This window comes from Rana temporaria, chromosome 2 (assembly GCF_905171775.1).
Source record: "Rana temporaria chromosome 2, aRanTem1.1, whole genome shotgun sequence".
NCBI classification, from domain to species: Eukaryota; Metazoa; Chordata; class Amphibia; order Anura; family Ranidae; genus Rana; species Rana temporaria.
Window position 1 is genome coordinate 460949362 of NC_053490.1, and position 24108 is coordinate 460973469.

Below are 24108 nucleotides of genomic sequence, written 5' to 3' on the forward strand. Positions count from 1 at the left end.
AGGATGAAATAGAAGTAGGCTAAGAAGGGTTCTAAGTGCCCTGCGAGGGGCGAGGGATCTCCCCAGGCCAAGTAAGCAAACCTCCATACTTAGGGGCACTACCACAGCGGTCAATATATCAATGAACAGAGTAACCGCAGCCCAAAAGATTTGTTTTTTCCGACATGTCCAGAATATTCTACAACAATTTCTAATACACTGATACTTTGGCGGCTCTGTTCCCTTCTTTGATAGTGAGGATGCTGGCTTATCCAAAAGCCCCCTTACTGGCCCTTCTCAGCCTGCTGGCCATAGATCAAAGGCTATGCTATGCATTTAAGAAAATTCTCCTGGGCAAATTGTCACATACATTTTTTAGGACCAGGATTCTCAAACCTGCAAAATGTGCATTGAACCCAAGGTAGCAGTGAATTCAAACATCATCCCTATCATGCAGCAAAAAACAACGAGATCCAACTGTATGTGTTCTAACAAAAGCATAAAAACCAAAATGAACCTTTGATTGCTACTATGCTTATCTCCACTCCTCTTTTTCAGGTTCAGTTTTTTTAATGAAATGTATTTGCCAATTAAAATAACACTGCGCGTTGCAATAAGATTGCTCTACAAGTGATAATCTACCTAAGGACACACCTAGGGAACACACATTTAAGCCCCTTGATCGCCCCCTAGTGTTAATCCCTTCCATGCCAATGACATTTATACAGTAATCAGTGCATATTTATAGCACTGATCGCTGTATAAATGTTAATGGTCCCAAAAATGTGTCAAAATTGTCCAATCTGTCGGTCGCAGTGCCGATAAAAATCGCAGATCACCACCATTACTAGTAAAAAATAAATAGATAAAAATGCCATAAATTGTTCCCATAGTTTGTATACGCTATAACGTTTGTGCAACGGAGGATGTGACGTCACACTGCGAGGGATAGAGCGGAGAGCTTAGTGTAACCCAAGACATAAATAGAGGGAATGGACACCCCCCCCCCTCTACACAGTTTTATAGGTAAACATGCACAACTGAGGCTGTCAATCACCTTCTATGTGCTGGAGGGGAGGCAAGCTGGGATTATGTGGGGTCCATTTAGACGGTCAGAAGTCACTCATGCAGATAGCACAGAGAGGAGAGATCAGAGCGGAACCACACTAGGTGCTTTGGATTTTGCGGCAAGTACGCACTATAGAGGGATATTTCATTTCAGAAGTTTATAACCACTTTAAGGGTCAGCTGGTAAGTGTGGTTTTATATTAAGTGTCATTTATTCCTGGAGAAGATGGGCTTTGCTAGAAATCCCAAAGATGCAGCACCGTTATTTTTTTTTAACCACTTCATTTACCGCTGCAAACCAACCATATTATTGTGAAGCAAACTTAAAAGTGTTTGTAAACCTTTGTTTTTTTTAATGAAAATAACAAACATGTTATACTTACCTGCTCTGTGCAACAGTTTTGCACAGAGCAGCCCCGATCCATCTCTTCTTGGGTGACCCGCCAGCACTCCTGGCTCCACCCCTTCATCGGGTGCCCCCACGGAAAGCCACTTTTCATGGGGGCACCCGTGTGGGCTTGCTTCCGAGTCCTGCTGCTGTGTTCATTGACACAGACAGCGGGACTCAGCCCAGCTCCTGTGTCACAGGATTTGATTGACAGCAGCAGGAGCCAACGGCTCTTGCTGCTATCAATCTGTCCAATAAGGAGAGGGACAGAGGCTGGAGCGACTGAGCTTGTGCACATCGCTGGATCGGATTGTTGGGCTTAGGTAAGAAGGGGGGGGGGGGAGGTAGCTGAAGGATAGAATGCATTAAGGTGAAAAACCTTGAGGACTTCCAATCACTTTAACCACTTAACGCCCGACGCACGCCTATTTACGTCCACAGAATGGCACGTACAGGCAGAAGGACGTATATATACGTCCTTGCCTTCTAGCGGGTGGGGGGTCCGATCGGGGCCCCCCCCCCCCCGCTGCGTGCGGCTTACCTCGGGGAGCGTTCCAGGACGACGGCGCGGCTATTCGTTTATAGCCACTCCGTCGCGATCGCTCCCCGGAGCTGAAGAACGGGGAGAGCCGTATGTAAACACGGCTTCCCCGTGCTTCACTGTGGCGGCGTATCGATCGAGTGATCCCTTTTATAGGGAGACTCGATCGATGATGTCAGTCCTACAGCCACACCCCCCTACAGTTGTAAACACACACTAGGTGAACCCTAACTCCTACAGCGCCCCCTGTGGTTAACTCCCAAACTGCAACTGTCATTTTCACAATAAACAATGCAATTTAAATGCATTTTTTGCTGTGAAAATGACAATGGTCCCAAAAATGTGTCAAAATTGTCCGAAGTGTCCGCCATAATGTCGCAGTCTCGAAAAAAATCGCTGATCGCCGCCAATAGTAGTAAAAAAAAAAAAATAAAAAAAAAATGCAATAAAACTATCCCCTATTTTGTAAACGCTATAAATTTTGCGCAAACCAATCGATAAACACTTATTGCGATTTTTTTTACCAAAAATAGGTAGAAGAATACGTATATTTTTATATATGTTTTGGGGGGATATTTATTATAGCAAAAAGTAAAAAATATTGAATTTTTTTCAAAATTGTCGCTCTATTTTTGTTTATAGCACAAAAAATAAAAACCGCAGAGGTGATCAAATACCATCAAAAGAAAGCTCTATTTGTGGGGAAAAAAGGACGCCAATTTTGTTTGGGAGCCACGTCGCACGACTGCGCAATTGTCTGTTAAAGCGACGCAGTGCCGAATCGCAAAACCTGGCCTGGGCATTTAGCTGCCTAAAGGTCCGGGGCTTAAGTGGTTAAAGTATCTAAAATCAAAGTTTTTATACTTTAAATACAGAGAAGAACATCTGGCTGGGTACTACATGCCACACCTCCATTCCTCTCCCAGTTCGTTGTTATGCGTTCTGAAATTCATGCACTGTTAGCTGATTTGCTGTTCTATGTGGATGATGTTCAGCAATTATGGTCTCAGCTCATGTCACACAGAGAAACTCTTCTTTCCCATTTACCATCCCCAGGGGAGCAGGCGAGGAAATGTCTGACTGTTTACAGCTGCCAAATTCTAATTCTGACCGCTGGCAGGAAGTCAAGACTTGTTCTGCATATAGTGAAAAATGTTTACAAGCAGATCGGTCTGCACAACCCAAGCAGACAAAAGCAGCAGCCGCCCAGTTTGTGGGAATGTAATACATGACCGTAATACCTGCTTTTGTACAATTTCAGAAGGAACCGGAACGGCAAAACATTAAATCTGGACAATCTTGTATAGCCAATAACGAGAAGGATTTTTTTTTTTTAGAAAAGTAACATGTTATTTAAAATAGCAATTTACTGGAAACCATTTGTATTAAAACACTAAAATTAAAACAGTTTGGATATTCAAAGACCAATCTTAAGACATCCACGTCATTTATAGAGCATTAAAAAACTCCACCAAGCATGATGCTCAAATAAACTGCGTTTATACATTTAAAAAAAACAACTCCTAATGTGGAAATAAATGTACTGATTATGGGGTGTCAGACACACGAGGAAAAAGTCAAATCCCTCCAGGGGCGGACTGACAACTCATGGGGCCCCTGGGCAATAGAAGATTATGGGGCCCCTCTGGCTTACAGATGACCACCACGCCAGGAGGTAGTGCAGAGGCGGGCAGCTAAAATCTTGGGATATTCACATTAAAAGCATGTCATTTTCGGACATATCAGGGACAGATCTAAAAAAAACACAGATTTTTACATACTGTCCCTGGTTTTACTGAGCCTGGCAACCCGGATGGGGCCCCCTAGTGGCATGGGGCCCTCGGGCAGTGCCCGAGTGACTCAATGGTCAGTCCGCCCCTGAATCCCTCTTCCCCCAACACCCCATTCTACCCATGAAATAGAAACCTGCCCTAGAAAATAACTGGTGGGGTCTAAAAGTTTTAATCCAACGTATAACTATGGAAAATAGTTCCTGGTACTGTGATTCATCCTTCATGTTCTGTATTTATTCCTCTGAAGTAGGTCTTAGCTAAGCATGTCAGATCAAACTGCAAACTGTTTTGTGACCTTAACCAGCTCAATACTGGGCACTTTCACCCCCTTCCTGCCCAAGACATTTTTCAGCTTTCAGCGCTGTCACACTTTGAATGACAATTACGCGGTCATGCAACGATGTACCCAAATTACATTTTTTCCCACACAGATAGAGATTTATTTTGGTGGTATTTGATCGCCTCTGCGGTTTTTATTTCTTGCGCTATAAACAAAAGAAGAGCGACAAGTTTGAAAAAAACAATGGGCCAGATCCACAAAGATCTGCCTATCTTTAGGCAGGCGTAGCGTATTTCAGATACACTACGCCGCCGTAACTTAGAGCGTAGTTTCCGTATCCAGAAAGAATTTGCGCCGTAAGTTACGGCGGCGTAGTGTAAATGTGTCGGCGTAAGGGCGCGCAATTCAAATGACTAAGATGTGGGCGTGTTTTTTTTTATAATTCATCTTGACCCCACGTAAATGAAGTTTTTTTTTGAACGGCGCATGCGCCGTCCATGGGGGTATCCCAGTGCGTATGCTCGAAATTACGTCGCAAATAGTCAATGATTTCAACGTGAATGTAATTTACGCAAAGCCCTATTCGTGAACGTTTTACACAAAAGACGGAAAATTTGACGCTGTCCCGACGTCCATACTTAACATTGTGTACGCCTCATAGACCCAGGGGTAACGTAACGCCGAAAAAAAGCCTTACGTTAACGACGTAAAAAATGCGCCGGGCGTACATACGTTTGAGGATCGGCGTATCTAGCTCATTTGCATACTCTACGCGGAAATCAACGGAAGCGCCACCTAGCAGCAAGCATAAATATGCACCTAAGATCCGACGGCGTACTAAGACGTACGTCAGTCGGATCGAGTCCACATTCAGTCGTATCTTGTTTTGTGGATACAAAACAAAGATACGACGGGGCATCGTAGAACTTACGCGGCGTATCAATAGATACGCCGGCGTAATTTCTTTGTGGATCTGGCCCAATATGTTTTACTTTTTGCTATAATAAATATCCCATTTTTTTTTTAAACGATTATTTTCCTCAGTTTAGGACAATATGTATTCTTCTACATATTTTTGGTAAAAAAAAAGAAAGAAAATCGCAATAAGCGTGTATTTGCGTGGTTTGCGCAAAAGTTATAGCGTCTACAAAATAGAGGATAGAGTTATGGAATTTTAATTATTTTTTACTAGTAATGGCGGCGAGCTGTGATTTTTATCGTGACTGCGATATTGCGGCGTACATATTGGACACATTTTTGGGACCATTCAAATTTATACAGCGATCCGTGATATAAAAATGCAGTGAAAACTGTATAAATGTGACTGGCAGGGAAGGGGTTAACACTAGGGGGCGATCAAGGGGATAAATATGTTACCTAGGGAGTGATTCTAACTGTGGGGGCAGGGCACTCACAAGGGGAGGAGACCGATCAGTGTTCCTCTGTACAAGGGGCACACCATCGGTCTCCTCTCTGACAGGACGCAGATCTGTGTGTTTGCACACACAGATCCACGGTCCTGCTTTGTTACTGGGCAATCGCGGGTGCCCGGCAGACATCGCAGCCGCGGGGCAGGCGCATCGGGTCACCAGTGACGCAGTGGGCGTGCGTGCACGCACCCCCTAGTGGCTCGGGAAGGCAAGGACGTTATATGACGCCCGCCCAGACCGCCCAGCCGACGTCTGATGGCCGGCGGGCGGCAAGTGGTTAAAGGGGTTGTAAACCTTTGTGTTTATTCACCTTAATGCAGGGCTCAAAATTTCAAGTCCTGAGCTACTAGCCAGGCCTCAAGAGTTACTCGCCACCAGTTGCCCCACCTAATTCATACACTGCCCTGTGCCTAATTGCATCCGTAAACACGCCCTCGTAGATTATCTCATTGAATGACAATGTTTTATGCAGAATCAAGTTACAAAATTAAATATTACCAACAACAACTTTAACAAAATGGGACAGGGCACTGGGGGCAGACCAGAGGGACAGGGCACTGGGGGCAGACCAGAGGGACAGGGCACTGGGGGCAGACCAGAGGGACAGGGCACTGGGGGCAGACCAGAGGGACAGGGCACTAGAACTGGGTCTCTTCCCCATTCTCTTGCTGTCTCCTCTGCAACTCCCATCCATCCTCTTTCTCTCTCTCTCGAATTCATCTCATCATCAGGAGCCTGTGTGTGCGGCTCCACGCTTGCATGTCCCCACTTCCCCCTTTTATTCAGGCTGGCAGAGAGGAGAGGAGCTGCAGCACAGCGGGAGGGAGTACAATCCAGCGCTGAGATCCACACAACTGCACAGCCATTGACACCATAGCACAGCGCACACTGACAGCGCACAGCACACATTGAGACCAGTCTGCTCACAGTGCTCAGGCTAAACTTACATAGAGCACAAGGAGAAGAAAACTGCACAAACTAGAAGGCTGCCGCTCTCATGTCAGGGCAACTTTCAGTGAGCGCTGCACCGGAGTGGTAATTTTTGCAATCCTCCACCTCACTCATTACTTTCTGCTCTCCAGATACATTGGTCGGGGCCCGGGGGAGGGGGGCAAGCTCAGCGAGGTCATACTGTTGGGTCCCATGGCTTAATGAGAAATGTAAGTAGAGCACCTGTGTACTGCTCTGCCTGTGCGCGGCTCACCAGACTACTTTTCCCGAGCATGCACCTTTCCTCTTCGGCCGCCAATCTCATCGGGACTCTAAGTGTAGGCACAGATTGGAGGGAGATTGGTCATGCAGCCCTGTCATCACTCGCCCCCAGCTTAAATCCACTCGCCAAATGCTAGTAGGCGAGTGGAAATTTTGAGGGCTGCCTTAATGCATCCTATGCATTAAGGTGAAAAAACACCTTGCAGTGTCTGGCCCCCAGCTCTCCCTGTTTTATTTACCTGAGCCCCAAATTTTCGCTCTCTCCACGAGAGCTTCCCAGAGCGGGTTATCTATTGCAGGGAGGAGCCGCGAGAGCCGCAGTTGGACCCCAGAAGAGGACAATCGGGCCACTCTGTGCAAAACGAACTGCACAGTGGAGGTAAGTATAACATATTTGTTATTTTAAAGGAAAAAAAAACTAAGCTTGACCCAAACTATGTCCCTCACTTACTTGTGGGGCTGCTGGATGTGCGGTATAAACTGCATGTAGCCAAGGCGACATCCAGCATACGCACTGTGTGCCGGGTATTAGACAGGAAGTCTCCACTTGAACCCAGAACACAATGGTGTATTTTTACATTTACAACTGACCCTGTCCTCGAGGAGCTTACAATCTAAGGTATAGTTTGAAAGTAAACAGCAGAAGAGAAGCTGCAAAGCATGCAGGGAACCCAGGAACAGTGGAAAGAGATGGTCAACAGACAGGCAGAACTCGTAACATGAAAAGAGATTTTTCTTTGTAAACTTAGATTAGAAAAATAACTATTATTTTTATTGTTCTTACAATGCTGATGATTATAAAATAAAAGTGTATGCTGTGACAATGGATTAAATTCTGTTTAGTGCTACTCAATGTCAACTAAAAGCTGCAAAAGCAAACAAAAGTTAGGCTGTATAAAAAGACACATGTAATGGCCATATATTGACTCTGTACACTTGTAGAGCCATTCTAAAGTACTGGGACCAGTTTTGGTAAAAAGACACAGAGGTTTTAGAAGGGGAGAAAAGGTAGGTAACCAAGTAAACAAAATGGATGGAAAATAGAACTGAAGCTGGCCATAGATGATTTGAAATTTGTTCGGTTAAGTAGGGTAAAACCAAATTTTGATCCATGAGTGGGCGACCCGGTTCAACAGAAATCGATTGTTAGATCAACTTTTGATGCATGGGAATGTTGGAAAACTTTTGTAAATCAGCAGCTGTTGACCAGTGTATTCTGAGAGTGGTCAGTCCTGCTGTCAGAATACAACGTCTTAGTGGGGGGATTCCTTCATCTACGGCCATGTCTTGGTAGGTTTGCAGTTGTGCCATACTCTTTCTATTTTCGGATGATGGATTGAACAGTGCTCTGTGAGATGTTCAAAGCTTGGGATATTTTTTTTTATAACCTAACCCTGCTTTAAACTTCTCCACAACTTTATCCCTGTCATGTCTGGTATGTTCCGTGGCCTTCATGATGCAGTTTGTTCACTAAGGTTCTCTAACAAACCTCCCAGGGCTTCACAGGACAGCTGTATTTATACTGAGATTAAATTACACACAGGTGGACTCTATTTACTAATTAGGTGACTTCTGAAGGCAATTGGTTCCACTAGATTTTAGTTGGGGGTATCAGAGTAAAGAGGACTGAATACAAATGCACACCACACCACAAAAATTGAAAACCATTTATCATTTTCCTTCCAATTGACAATTATGTGCCACTTTGTATTGGTCTATTACATAAAATTCCAATAAAATACATTGTTTTTGGTTGTAACAATGTGGAATATTTCAAGGGGTTTAAAAAAAAAATAATAATAATCAGAAGGACAAGGGGATCATCAATTTGTAAAGAAAAAGAAGATTCTGCAATTGGTTTAGGAAGGGGCCTAGGTTCAGACTAGTGCGATCTCTGATCAATGCGAGTTCAGCCATACAGTTGTATGGTTGAACTCGCATTGGATTCGCACAGACAGAGGTGCAGGGACTTTTTCCTTACACTGGAATCGGATCGCATGGGTGCTCTCACCTATGCGATACTATTCCTGTATGAATCCACAGTTTGCACTGTGATCTGTGAACCGTTCTGGGGGTGTCATTAACAATGTAATGACACCCGAAGCGGTTCGCAGAGGGGAGTGTGAACTCCACGCGGGAGAGAAGCAAGGTGGGTACCGGTGCTGTAATCGTGCTGGTTCCCACATCACACTAGTCTGAACCTAGGCTTACAATAAGAGCTGATTGATTTTTTTTACATTACCCAATATTGTAATTGTTAACAACCAGCATGATTTTTGGACCAGAGAATTGAACTAACAGTATTTGGGAAATTGGGATGAAATTAATTTTCTTCTTATGTGACAAAACTGGCAACAGTTTACCTGGGTTTGTTTGTAGTCCAGAGGAAAACACTGAAAAAAATAAGTTGCGAGACCCCCACCTTGATGGACACATTTTAGCCCTAATACCTATGTACCCCTGTAAACAAAGACAGGATTTCCTCCAGTTTTGAAGAAAAAGATGAATGTCTTTGCCTGAACCTGGCCAGAGACTAGGTCATCTGGCTGCAGATAGATGATACGGCAGCAAAGCTTAAACCTATGTTCTCACCAGGTTTGCTGTCTACATACAGGTTAGATAATGGCCCAAATATACTACATCTTTATAACATTTAAAACTTGATATTTGCACAGAAAGATGTTGAAATGCACTAACTGTGTGATACCAACAAAATCATTTATTAATCAAGTGCCTCATCAAGTGGCACTACCCAAGAACCTGTTCTACTACACACCCTTATTAAGGATGATTAAAAAAACAAGTACCACAGCCCAAGGTAGGTGTACTAACCAGTGTCAATAAAATGTCATAACATTTATATAACCTCAAGAGGGTTGCAGAGGAAGCTCAAATTTGTATTTGTAGTCTGTGTATAATACAGTTTGTCCTTTGATATTCCCCTGGTGCTGCAGTGACTTCCCATCTCTTAAGTCAACATAAAAAGCCACTTGCTCGACACGTCCTCCAATCTGAACACATCTTGTATTCGTTCCAATAAATACAAGACATTCTCTAATTGGAAAAGGATAGGTTGTGACGTCATCCATGATACCGTTGTCAGGTGACATGTCTCCATCATTCCGCTGCTCTCCTCTCTCCCCCTGCCTGTCAGCTCCTGTGTGTGTGAGCTGTCTCCTCCGCACCCCCCTCCCCCTCCTGCCACGATTAATAGATTAGAAGCTGGCAGTAAAGTTAAAGCGGGGGTTCACCCAAAAAACACATTTTTAACATTAGATTGAGGTGAGTTGTTAGAAGCACAATCGGGTGTGTTTTTTAAAATCATTGCAGTACATACTGTTTTAGAGATAGATGTTCTCCGCGGCTTCTGGGTATTATCTGCGGACTGAGGGTTCCTAATTGATTGACAGGCTTCCGACCGTCGCATACAGCGCGTCACAAGTTGCCGAAAGAAGCCGGACTGCGAGTCGGCTCTATAAGGCGCCTGCGCACCGACGTTCGGCTTCTTTCGGCAACTCGTGACGCGCTGTATGCGACGGTCGGAAGCCTGTCAATCAATTAGGAATGCCCAGTCCCGCAGAGCATACCCGGAAGCCGCGGAGAACATCTATCTCTAAAACGGTATGTACGGCAATGATTTAAAAAAAAAACACCCGATTTTGCTTCTAACAACTCGCCTCAATCTAATATTAAAAAAAAAATTCCGGGTAAACCCCTGCTTTAAAGAAAGATTACTATCAACCCCTCTTTTCTACCAAGGCATACTACACTGTGTACATGTTTATATATATTTATATAAATATTATAAACATGTACACAGTGTACATGTACACAATTGTATATATTATATAAAATGAAGCCTCTAAACACCTTTTTTCTGTTTGTATCTGGCCGGTCACGTGACCTCCGACCACTATCCTCCCCTGCTCTAAGGGCTACAGCGGGAATGGCTGAGCGTACAGCACGGTGGTCACGTGACCTCCTCGGCTGATGTCAGAGGAGGATCTCAGCCCCTCTTGCTGTAGCCCTTAGATTGGGGGAGGAGAGCACCCTGGAGGTTTGTGAGTGGCCAGAAACAAACTGAAAGAATGCATTTAAAGGCATCATTTTATACAAACATGTACACAGTGTAGTATGGCTTGATAGGACAGAGGGGCTGCCAGTGATCTTTATTTGAGTTGACAACCACTTTAACCTTTGACAAAAAAACATGGGCGCTGATTGGTTTCTATGCAGAGCTGCACCAGATTTTGCACTCTCCAGTTTTAGTAAATCAACCCCTGTATGTTTACACTGATTACAAATGAAAATGTAAGCATCCTCTGCATTCTTCTAGAGCAGTGATGGCGAAGCTTGGCATCCCAGATGTTTTTTTTGGAACTACATTTCCCATGATGCTCATGCATTCTGCAGTGTAGTTGAACATCATGGGAAATGTAGTTCCAAAACATCTGGGGTGCCAAGGTTTGCCATCACTGTTCTAGAGTTTACATATAAATCATTACAGAAAATTCTGCTGGCCCAAACTAACTTTTAAAAATACCGTATTTATCGGCGTATATCGCGCACTTTTTTGCCCTGAAAATCAGGGCAAAATCGTGGGTGCGCGATATACACCGATACCCGCGCCGAGTTTTGAATACTGCGCCGACATATACCGAGCGCAGTACACTCGGGTATAGTCGGCCAGTCTTGGCTTCCGCGGTCACGTCCTGGACGTACAGGACGTGAGCGCGACAGTTGCCGAGCCTGCCCGAGTGTACTGCGCTCGGTATATGCTGGCGCAGTATTCAAAACTCGGCGCGGGAAACGAGCGGGGAGGACGCGAGGACTCCGCAGAAGGACGCCGGACCCGCCGAAGAGGACACCGGACCCGCCGAAGAGGACACCGGACCCGACGCAGAAGGACACCCGAAGCCGCAGAAGGACGCTGGACCCGCCGAAGAGGACACCCGAAGCCGCAGAAGGACGCCGGACCCGACGAGGCCGCCGCGCAAGACACCAAAACTGTAAGTACAAAAATAACTTTTTTTCCACAGGATTGGGGGTCACTTTAGGGGTGCGCGGTATACGCGGGAGCACGTTATACCGCGATAAATACGGTACAGTATTCCTGGAGTTTTAATGAAACTTTTTATGATTTGCAAGCCTTTTTCTTTAAACCACTGCATTGCAATAAAAGCAAAGTAAAATGAGCCACTTGGTTTTATAAAAGTTCATAAACCCAAACTAAAAGAAGTAGGGAAAGAGCTATTGTTTCATTGCCTCTATTATAAATGTAGGTGATGAAATCACCCACAACGTCTACAGCTACAGAGGTAAATAAGGGCTCTTTTTAGGTGCCTTTATCGTCTTTTCAGAATATGTAAATACTTTATTCTTCATCGTCTGGCCACTGATTCACTTTAAAGAAAATCAACATCATTATGGCAAGCAAGTCAGATGAAAAGAAGGAAGTCTCTACAAGTTGTTTTACAATTCCCAATGGTTCAAAATATAGCAGAATATTTCTACAGTGTGCTTTGCCTTGCAACAGTAAACATACATTAGTTCTGGCAGGAGAATGTAATTTGATCAAACAGGGAAATACTTCTCAGGATGAATTAATAACGCTGTAATCCTCAATTGTTCTCATAACACTGTCAAGAGCAAACAGTAACAATCTCTTTTGTTGCCTGCCAGCAGTGCCAAGCTTGTGTATGCATAGAAGGATTTCAGTACTTGGGCCAGCTCCCACACCGAGAAATCTGTACGGCTCCTGACAATCGCCACTGGTCACATGATACCAAGAAAAATGACTCCACCGACCACAATCAAACACACTCTAATTAAGGTCTGTATTTAATGTCAAATACACACATCAGCATGAAACAAGAAAGATCAGACAACGAATTTGGCAATGTAAAATGGACCTCATTTATGGACCACTTGCTTACTTGGGCATTTAAACCCCCCTCCTGCCCAGACCAATTCTCAGCTTTCAGCGCTGTCGCACTTTGAATGACAATTGCACGGTCAACACTGTACCCAAATTACATTTTTATAATTTTTTCCCCAAAAATAGAGCTTTCTTTTGGTGGTATTTGATCACCTCTGTGGTTTTTATTTTTTGTTAAAACAAGTCTCAAAGACCGATTTAAAAAACAAAAGTTTTTTTTTTATATTTAGTTATAAAATTTTGCAAACAGGTAATTTTTCTCCTTCATTGATGTACGCTGATGAGGCTGCACTGATGGATACTGATGGGCATTGATGGGCACCGATAAGGTGGCACTGGTGGGCACTGATAGGCGGCACTGGTGGGCACTGAGAAGTGGCACTGATGGGTGGCAATGAATGGCATTGATAGGTGCACTGAGAAGTGGCACTAATAGGTGGCAGTGATGGGTGGCAGTGATGGGCTCTGATGGGTGGCAATAATGGGCACTGATCAGAACTGGTAGGTTACACTGATAGGAAGCATTACTAGGTGGCACTGATTGGCACCACTGGTGGGCATTGATAGGTGACACTGTGGGCATTCATAGGTGGCACTGTGGGCACTGGCAGGTGGCACTGTGGGCACTGGCATGTGGGCACAGATGAGGCAGAATTGCCTCTTCCTCTTCGGGACCGATGTCCCTTGTATACAAGCCGTGATCGGAGAAAAAAAAAAAAGATTGCCGATCCTTTGTTTACATCATGTGATCAGCTGTCATTGCCTGACAGCTGATCACATGGTAAGGGGCCGGCCCCTTACACGAATCTGTGATCACCCGAGTCTCAGCTCAGTGACTCAGTGATCACAGGGGGCGCGCATTGCGTATGCAAAGGGGAGGACGTCTGCAACCTGTGCCCCTGTTGGATGGCCCTTAGCCCCCATTCACACCTAGGCGTTTTGTCGCCTGTAGTGTGACGCCGCAGCAGCCCCGAGACGCCAGAGGGACGAAAACACATGCACCTCTATGGGGATGGTTCACATCTCCACGCCGAACGCCGAACGCCGTACGCCGGCCGCCTGAAAAAAGTCTCGGACCTTTTTTTCAGGCGGCTTTCGGCGTTCGGCATAGGAGATGTGAACCATCTCCATAGAGGGGGTGAAGGCTGCATTCACAATCGCGGCATTTTGTCGCCGCAAATCGCGGTACAAAACACCGCTATTTGTCGCCGCAATTCGCAGGACAAAACGCAGCGATTTTGTACGCCGAAGTGTGAATGCAGCCTTAGGCTCTGGTGACCAATATGGACCTTTGTTTTTTCCAGTGGACAGTTAATACTGATAAAAGTCCTTTGATTGGGCCTTTCCAGCCCACACCTCTTTGTTATGGTTATTATGCTGTACCCCTGCGTGGGTGACTGTTAAGATTTTATGCTTTTCTTCTCTACAATAAAAATTATTGTGCCGGAAGTAGTGAAAACCAAATGGTTTTCAAGTTCTAACAACAAATTAAAACGTCAGAATGTTGGGGTTGCTAACTAGGAGGGAGGCTAGTTGTACCCAAGTTGATCAATCGATCAACTTGGTACATTCAGCCTGCCCATTAACAGTTTGAATATCGGCCAGTTTCTGCTGAGCCAACCGAGATTTCAATCCATGTATGGCCAGTGTAACACTACCCTCTTACCCGATTCACAATGTTGCTATCCAAAGTTGTCTCCATTGCCCCTCCATCCAGGAAGGAGACACCAATAGGCGTCCGCTCGATAGGGCAGGGGGGGGGGGCAATTGACCCCCCCCCCCCCAGAAAATTGAGAAGGTGTTGAAGAGTCTCACGGCCGTGGGCTGTCTGAGCAGTCTCGGGCTGGATTAGGCCTGTAGTTAGTCTGTCAGGGCCATCACAGTGTATCAGGCCAAAATTATTGCTGCCATTAGTACAAGGACTCTGCTACCTAAAGAGACATTGCCTAAGGAGTGCAATTTTCCAAGTTACAGGCACAGCGAGCAGAGTGAAGCCACCTCCCCCTCCAGTGTTTATGTGTACACAGGGGAGGGAACCTGCTGCCTGTGCCGCGCTGATGGCTGATCTGAGGTACTGAATGGGATGGGGGTCGGGGGGTATGTCCGTCTGTGCTAAAGGGGGGGTTTGTGCTGAATGGGGGGTCCATCTGTGCTGAAGGGGGGTCTGTACTGAAGGGGGTCTGTGCTGAAGGGGGGAGTCCATCTGTGCTGAAGGGGGGTCTGTGCTTAAAGGGGGTCCATCTGTGCTGAAGGGGGGGTCTGTGCTGAATGGAGGGGTCTGTTCTGAAGGGGGGGGTCTGTGCTGAAGGGGGGTCCATCTGTGCTGAATGGAGGGGTCTGTGCAGAATGGGGGTCTGTGCTGAAAGGGGGTCCATCTGTGCTGAATGGAGGGGTCTGTGATAAAGGGGGGTTCATCTGTGCTGAAGGGGGGGTCTGTACATTCCCTAGGCATGGTATGGGCATGGAGTGAAGCTGAATTATCTCAAGAGCTACTTCACACCGCCAGCTGGCCGCATTATCAGTAAATCGCTGCTAAAAAGCATCAATTGACCATTGTTTTAGCTGTGCTTTTCGGCTGCTAGCGGGGCACTTTTAACCCTCGCTAGCGTTTGAAGAAAGGGTTAAATGTGACTGTATCGCCGCTGCCGATGCATCCCCCCCCCCCCCTCAAAATTTTCAGCGGACGCCCATGGAGACACCCTAAGCCAGGAAGTGTGTTACTGGCCAGATCGCAGGTTAAAATAAAGGGAAAAAAAAAGAAAAAAAAGCCCAAAAAATTAAACAAATACAGGCACCACATTTAAAGGTTGGTATGCTGCAATTGAATACAATTTTGTTTTATTACATCTTTAGAATCAAATATCATCTAAGCAAATCAACTCACTATTTACACCAAAAGCCCAATCTAATGTTTCTAAAGGGCAACGATCTTTTGAACTGTAAACACAATACACATCTCACCAGAGAAATGTGTGTCAGCCAAACACATCCTGTCCTTTAATCCCAAAAAAGAACCCATGATAACAATCATTACAAATCTGCAGTGACAAACAAAATGTGCTTGGTCATTAGGCAGCATGGTGGGTCGGATGTTAGGAAACATTCTGACCTATGTCATCTTCTGTCCTATTGACTGGCCCACATTTGTTCATTCAAAAGTACAATGTGAGCGCCTCTACTGGCCATTGATGTTCTAACATTACACTTCTGATGGGGAATGTGAAATTAGGGATGAAGCCCAGAATAGACATTAACCTGCCTGGCGGTATCCCCGAGCGTGACTCGGGGTGGGTTTTTCATGCTGCGATCGGTATCCCCGAGTCACGCTCGGGGTAGCTATGCAGAGCCTGCAGCGTGCGCTGGCTTACCTTGTCCTGGATCCAGCGATGCCACCGCGCTGTGTGAGCGAGCGGGTCCTCGCTCGATTCACACAGCGTCCTCCTGTGCCGCCGATAATCTTATAGATTACAGTACTGTATGTAAATAATACACACCCCTCTTGTCCCTAGTGGTCTTCCTAGTGCCCTACATGTCATTTTATATAATAAAAACTGTTCTTTCTGCCTGCAAACTGTAGATTGTCCATAGCAACCAAAAGTGTCCCTTTATGTCAAAAATGGTTTTAGAGCAGCTAGAAAACAGCGATAATAATTTATAATCACTTGCAGAATTGTGCGATAGCAATTTGTGGGGAAATTCGTCATAAAAAAAAAAAAAAATTATGACAGCGACAATTTTGCAACTGAGAAAATTTCAGTGATTTTGATTTGATTACATTATTGAATAATTTTTATTAGAATTATTTTATTATTTGTTATAATTATTTATAATTATTTATTATATTATAATATATAATTTTGTTTTTAAAAAAATGTCGGGATGCCTATTAGATTCATGTTTGGTCAGATTTAAGTGAGTTATTCCTAAGAATTACAGGCCTACAGTATAAAACGCCAAATTTCCTTGCAAATAATTGTACCGCTTTTAGTACGTAATTCCAGACAGAATCATACCGCCAGGGAGGTTAAAAGGCCTCTGAGACTTGCGACACATAAAGACACCCTAGCTTCTAGAGACTCAAGCAGTAGATGTAACAGCTGGGACCCTCCATTTATGTCTCCCATCACTCCATATAAGACTTTGAGGCTTCCCGAAAATGTAATACAATTTACAAGAATTATTTATATTTTAAATGAATGTTTGATACAATCACATGTACTGTTTATAGAGCATTAGAGTGTAGTGTTTACAATTCAGCCTTAACCATGAAATCATAATGGGCGTACCAATTCTAACATGTATACTACAACATCAACATGGTCACATAATGTAAAATAAACAGTCAGGCTTCTGTTTCTCATAAGCCTATTAACAAGATTGTTTTGCTTTGTTTTCTCAAACATTCCCACGGGTCTTATAGGGAGGAAGATGCCACCGGAAGTGTAAACTGTGCACCGGGGTGGGCTCCCCAGGATACAGCGAAGCCACGAACGAGGAAAGCAACTTTGACACCAACTTTTGTGAAACAGTTCTTTTCTTTTACTGTGACAAGGTATTAAACCAAAACCCCAAAATGAACACAGAATAAGGTTACATACACCCAGCCGCAGCTGGGAACCCCTGTGCTGCTCAGCAAGATGCCCCCCGGGTGGAAACCGAGGCACTTTGCCGTAATTTGCCTATTGGCGGACACAACTAGGACCGTCCCACCGTACCTGTTATTACTCTTATCAAAACGCGAACGATTGTGCATATGCTTAGTTTCGGGGTCATCAGCGGTACAGCACAGCAGCTTACAAACTTATCACTTCTATGCAATATTTACCCCCTTTTTTACATAACCGGTATGAGAACACATGTGTAAGTTTTACTTCCTTAACCCCCCTGGCGGTATTCCCGAGTCTGACTCGGGGTGAGATTTTCATACCAAAAGCGGTAACCCCGAGTCAGACTCGGGCTCGCCTCGCTGGATCCACAGACTGTGTTTACTTACCTTGTCCCTGGATCCAGCGATGCCACCGCGCTGTGTGAGAGAGCGGGACCTCACTCGATTCACACAGCGTCCTCCTGTGCCGCCGATCTCCGTTCCCAGCGATGTTACGACGCACGGGAGCGGAGAACTGCACCAAATTCAAAAACGTAAACAAACACAATACATACAGTATACTGTAATCTTATAGATTACAGTACTGTTTGTAAAAAATACACACCCCCCTTGTCCCTAGTGGTCTGCCCAGTGCCCTACATGTTCTTTTATATAATAAAAACTGTTCTTTCTGCCTGCAAACTGTAGATTGTCCATAGCAACCAAAAGTGTCCCTTTATGTCAAAAATGGTTTTAGAGTAGCTAGAAAACAGCGATAATAAATTATAATCACTTGCAGAATTGTGCGATAGCGATTTGTGGGAAAATTCGTCATAAAAAAATAAAAGTAATGACAGCGACAATTCTGCAACTGAGCAAATTTCAGTGATTTTGAGTTGATTACATTATTGAATAATTTTTATTATAATTATATTATTATTTGTTATAATTATTTATTATATTAAAATTTTGTTTTTAAAAAAAAGTCATACCCGGGATGCCTACTAGTCTCTTGTTTGGTCAGATTTAAGTGAGTTATTCCTAAAAATTACAGGCCTACAGTATAAAACACCAAATTTCCTTGCAAATAATGGTACCGCTTTCAGCATCTTTTTTATGAAAGAATCATACCGCCAGGGAGGTTAATGAAGACACTAAACAGGTTTGTAACTTGGAAAATTGCTCTCCTTAGGCAATGTCTCTTTAGGTAGCAGAGTCCTTGTACTAATGGTAGCAACAATTTTGGCCTGATACACTGTGATGGCCCTGACTGACTAACTACAGGCCCAAACATCACTAGGCGGTGCGTGCAATATTGGCAGTGTTATGTTATATACATCACATTTATCTTTTGATATTAGTTTGATATTTGTTGTTATTGTATTTTAGTGGTTAGCGCTTATCACTATTTTTCTTCATTTATCCTTTTGTGTCCAGTGAACACTCATAGATAATAGCAGCTTCCACGCCAATAACTTTGGCTTCACCTATTTTAACCTTTCACTAAAACTAAGGCCCCTTTCACACTGGGGCGTCCGCAGCGTCGTCGGAAAAACGACGATATTTTTAGCGGCACTTTACCGTCGTATTTGCGGGGGTATTCGGCCGCTAACGGGGAGCTTTTAACTCCTGCTTGCGACCAAGAAAGGGTTAAAAACCACCGCAAAGTGCTGCTGCAGCAGCGCTTTGCTGGCGGTATAGCCGCGTTGCCCATTGATTTCAATGGGCAGGAGCGGTCGAGGAGCGGTATACACACTGCTCCAAAGATGCTGCTAGCAGGACTTTTTTTACTGTCCTGCTAGCACACCGCTCCAGTGTGAAAGCCCCTCTTTCAGGTCGCTTTGCAGGCACTATTTTTAGTGTTATATCGCCTGCAAAGTGCCCCAGTGTGAAAGGGGTCTTATGTTTTCTCAACACTACAGCCTGTTCTTGAAAATATTCTTTGGCGTTTCTAAACTGAACCTAGGCAACGGACAAAAAAAAATGTTAAAAAATGTAGTTGATCTTGGAGTCCAGCTGAAGCCAAGGTTCAAATATAGCAATTTGTATATAGTTAAATTAGTCAAGCATGGGCCAATGTAAATATGTTCAGTATGTACCATGTACATGGGATCCCAGTGGAAACTGGAAATCACTGCAGTAGGTACTTCTACTACAGTAATCTCCACGATTATGAAAATATGTACAAATTGCCATAACTAAGTTTCATTTTTAAGCAACATAAGTACCTGAACCTCACAAATACTTTTTTTTCCGCCTCACACTGCAAAATCTAGTGACCATTGTCATTGTGTCACAAATTAGGTGGAAATATTTCAGACATATTAGGCAAACCCTTCTAATGCAGACAAATGTTCTGGACACAATAACATTCCAATAACTTACTGCTGTGTCTCCAAGGTAGGAAGTGAAAAGAAATCTCTTGTACAGGATACAGACAGCAAACAATAACCTTATAGGGGTGTTGACCTTTCCCTACTTTAAAATTGTATATATATATATATATATATATATATATATATATACATACATATGTTAGCTTTATATATATACACACACACATTTTAAATTGGAGCTATTGGAAAGTAGTGAGTATACAGCTTGCATTATAGTGTACATTTGCTGTCCCCTCAAAATAACTCAACTCACAGCCGTTAATGTCTAAACTGCTGGCAACAAAAGTGAGTACACCCCTAAGTGAAAATGTCCAAGTTGGGTCCAAAGTGTAAATATTTTGCGCTCCTCCACCTTCTGTTTGAGGATGCTCAATAGGGTTTAGGTCTAGAGACATGCTTGGCCAATCCATCGCCTTTACCCTCAGCTTCTTTAGCAAGGCAGTGGTTGTCTTGGAGGTGTTTGGGGTCGTTATGTTAAAATACTGCCCTGCGGCCCAGTCTCTGAAGGGAGGAGATCATGCTTTGCTTTAGTATGTCACAGTACATGTTGGCATTCATGGTTCCCTCAATGAACTGTAGCTCCCCAGTGACGGCAGCACTTAGGCAGCCCCAGACCATGACACCTCCACCACCATGTTTGACTGTAGGCAAGACACACTTGTCTTTGCACTCTTCACCGGGTTGCCTCCACACAGGCTTGACACCATCTGAACCAAATACGTTTATCTTGGTCTCATCAGACCACAGGACATGGTTCCAGTAATCCATGTCTGTAGTCTGCTTGTCTTCAGCAAACTGCGGGCTTTCTTGTGCATCATCTTTAGAAGAGGCTTCCTTCTGGGATGAAGGATACAGTGTGCAGGTTATGGTCTGAGCACTGACAGGCTGACCCCCCACCCCTTCAACCTCTGCAGCAATGCTGGAAGCACTTATACGTCTATTTCCCAAAGACAAACTCTGGATATGATGCTGAGCGCGTGCACTCAACTTCTTTGGTCAACTATGCGAGGCCTGTTCTGAGCGGAACCTGTTCTGTTAAATCGCTGTATGATCTTGGCCACCGTGCTGCAGCTCAGTTTCAGGGTCTTGGCAATCTTCTTATAGCCTAGGGGCCATCTTTATGTAGATCAACAATTCTTTTTTTCAGATCCTCAGAGAGTTGTTTGCCATAAGGTGCCATGTTGAACTTCCAAGGACCAGTATGAGAGTGAGAGCGATGACACCAAATTTAACACACCGCCTCCCCATTCACACCTGAGACCTTGTAACACTAACGAGTCACATGACACCATCTATGAATAAATACTCCAAACGCATAATGACCTAAATGTAAGTACTGGTAGGTGCACTGTCCAGCCGCAGTAATGGTGACCTCTCTTAGAGTTTGACAGGCTGCTGGCAGTAGGACTGAATGGTACACCTGTGCCCTCCACCTGCACCTAAATACCACAACTCCATGTGCTGTGGTTAAACGTCCATTGTGCATGAGATGTAAACACTATGGCCCGGATTCACAAAGCACTTGCGCCAACGTATCTCAAGATACGCCGTCGTAAGTACAAATGTGCGCCGTCGTATCTATGCGCCGACCCACAAGCTAAGATACGCCTAAAAATAGGCTTCATCCGACCGACGTAACTTGCCTGCGCCGGCGTTTTGTGGGCGCATGTTTACGCTGGACGCATGTGGCGCTCCCATTGATTTTCTATTCAAATATGCAAATGAGGGAGATACGCCGATTCATGATCGTACTTGTGCAATCCCAGACCCCACCTGGAGAGATTCGAACCAAGATATGTTAGCTGGTTCGGAGGTCATCAGATGGCCAAGAGGGGGGGGGGAGAGGGGGGGGGGAGGGAAGGGTAGGGGGAGGAAGTTCTCTCTCACCAGGACAGCCAATAGAAAAAACTCAAAGGAAAATAAGATGTCAGACCCGAAGATGAAAATAAGGAGGAAAAAAAGATGCCGGTAGTCAAATGTGTATCATATAACGTAAAAGGCCTCAATAGCCTGGCAAAGAGACACAAAATATTGAAAGAGTTGAAAAGATTGAGAACCGACATAGCCTTCTTACAAGAAACCCACCTCTCAATTAATTCTAATATTAGGTTATATTCCCAGGACCACCCAACATGGTACTATGGAGACACGGTCTCCAAGAGAGCGAGAGGAGTGGCGATTGGAATCGCCAAGGGGACGCGGTTTAAATTATTGAGCAGAATGACAGATCCAGAAGGGAGGTTCCTATTTTTAAAAGGGAGGATCGAAGAGATGGAATACACCTTGGTAAACATATACGCTCCGAACGACCGCCCTATAAAATACGTAGCTGAGATACTGGGGAAGTTAAAAGAGTTTCGAACAGGAAAGGTAATATTGGGAGGAGACCTTAATTTCTGCATGGACCCAAAAATTGACAAGACACCACAGACACAGGAAGTTAAGAATACACAGATAAGAAAGTTAAAAAAAAGCCTCCATGGAAACCAATTGGTCGATGTGTGGAGAACTTTAAATCCTGAACAGAGAGACTACACGTTTTATTCACCGGTACATGGAAGCTATTCCCGGATCGACTACTTGTTAGTAGACCATAACACCCTGGAAATGGTAGTTGAAACTAAAATTGAATCGATTACAGTATCCGACCATGCCCCAATTAGCATATCCCTGAAAATAGAGGGAAACCAGAAGCCAAGACAAACCTGGAGACTCAATGAAGAGCTATTGATGGAGGAATCCAGCTTAACGAGGATAAAAAAAGATCTTGAAGAATACTTTAGGCTAAACGACATAGAGGGAATATCGACAGCAACAATATGGGATGCACACAAAGCTGTAATAAGAGGAACCCTAATATCGGAAGGAGCAAGAAAAAAAAAAGAAAAAAGCCGCAAAAAGGACGAGTTAATCACGGAAATATTCAAATTAGAACAGAAACACAAAATAACGGGAATGAAACAAGAACTATACCAGGACTTGGTGAATAAACGAAACGAACTTAAAGAACTTATGGACCAGGAAATAAGAAGAGAGTTCAACCTCATTGCAAAGGAAAGATACAAATGGGGAAATAAAACACATAAACACCTAGCCAGGATGGTTCAGAAGAAGAAAACAAGGAACTATATAGAGAAGATCAAAAAAGAAAACGGGCAGGAGGCACATACAACAGAAGATATCGCTGAAACCTTTAGAGCATATTATGAAAAGCTATATGCAGTCGAACAGACAATCCGATCAGAGGAGGAGAGAACGGATAAGACCTCAGAATTCCTCAATTCAGCCGGACTGACAATAATGAATCAAAATGATAGTTTGATGATGGACAGACCAATTACAGAAAAAGAAAGACGGCTTTACGGCTACATATTATAAAAAATGTAAGGAGATTCTCCTGCCGGTACTATGCAGATATTTCAATGGCCTAGGAGGAGATTTTGGCATGAGCAGAGAGGCCTTAGAGGCAATCATTACAGTCATACCAAAGGAAGGCAAAGATATCAAAAGCTGCTCTGGGTATAGACCGATTTCCCTCTTGAATGCCGATACGAAATTATTTGCGAAAGTATTGGCAGAGAGAATCAAACAGAATATGGTAAAACTGATCCACCCCGACCAGACAGGTTTTGTCCAGGGGAGGGAGGGAAGAGACAATGGCGTCAGAGCCCTTCTGATTCTTCAAAAAATAAAGAAAAATGGATCCCCAGGCCTACTCCTGTCGATAGACGCGGAAAAAGAGTTCGACAGGGTAGACTGGGGATTCATGATACAAACCTTGGACAGAATGGGTTTTGGACGGAGGATGTTAGACTGGATCAAGGCTCTTTACCGATCGCCAACGGCCAAGATAAAAGTAAATGGTAGCCTCTCAGAATCATTTATAATGAAGAACGGAACAAGGCAGGGATGTCCTTTGTCCCCCCTTTTGTTCGTTTTGTCTCTTGAACCTCTCCTGGCTAAGATCCGTAAAAACGTGGACATTGAAGGAGTTAAGACAGAGGAGGAGGAACATAAGCTATCAGCATTTGCAGATGATGTACTCTTTTACTTGGTGAACCCTATAACATCAATCCCCAACCTGCTGACCTTATGTAAGCTATATGGGGAAATTTCAAACTTTAAATTAAATGTCACAAAAACAGAAATATTAAACGTAAATATAAATAGGATAGAGGAAAGATTATTAAGATCAACTTTTCAATTGCCCTGGAAGAGGGAAATTAAATATTTAGGAATTCGACTAGCAAATACTATAAAAAAAATATACGAAACTAATTACATACCTCTCCTGGATGAAATAAAGGCCGAAATAAAAAGGGTAAAGAATAGACCCATATCCTGGATAGGGCGAATAAATTTCTGTAAAATGGTCCTACTTCCCAAAATTGTATATAAATTCCAAATGATCCCTATCGCTCTACCAAGATCTATGCTTAACACACTGAAAAAAATAATCATGAATTATATATGGAATTACAAGAAGCACCGAATCTCC

At 44.0% G+C, this 24108-nt stretch overlaps 1 protein-coding gene across 1 annotated transcript in view; it reads right to left on the bottom strand.

Moving 5' to 3' along the window:
- ZSWIM7 (zinc finger SWIM-type containing 7) overlaps positions 1 to 24108 on the bottom strand; it is a 172126-nt gene that overhangs the window by 23420 nt on the left and 124598 nt on the right. The gene's annotated exons all lie outside the window — the stretch shown is intronic.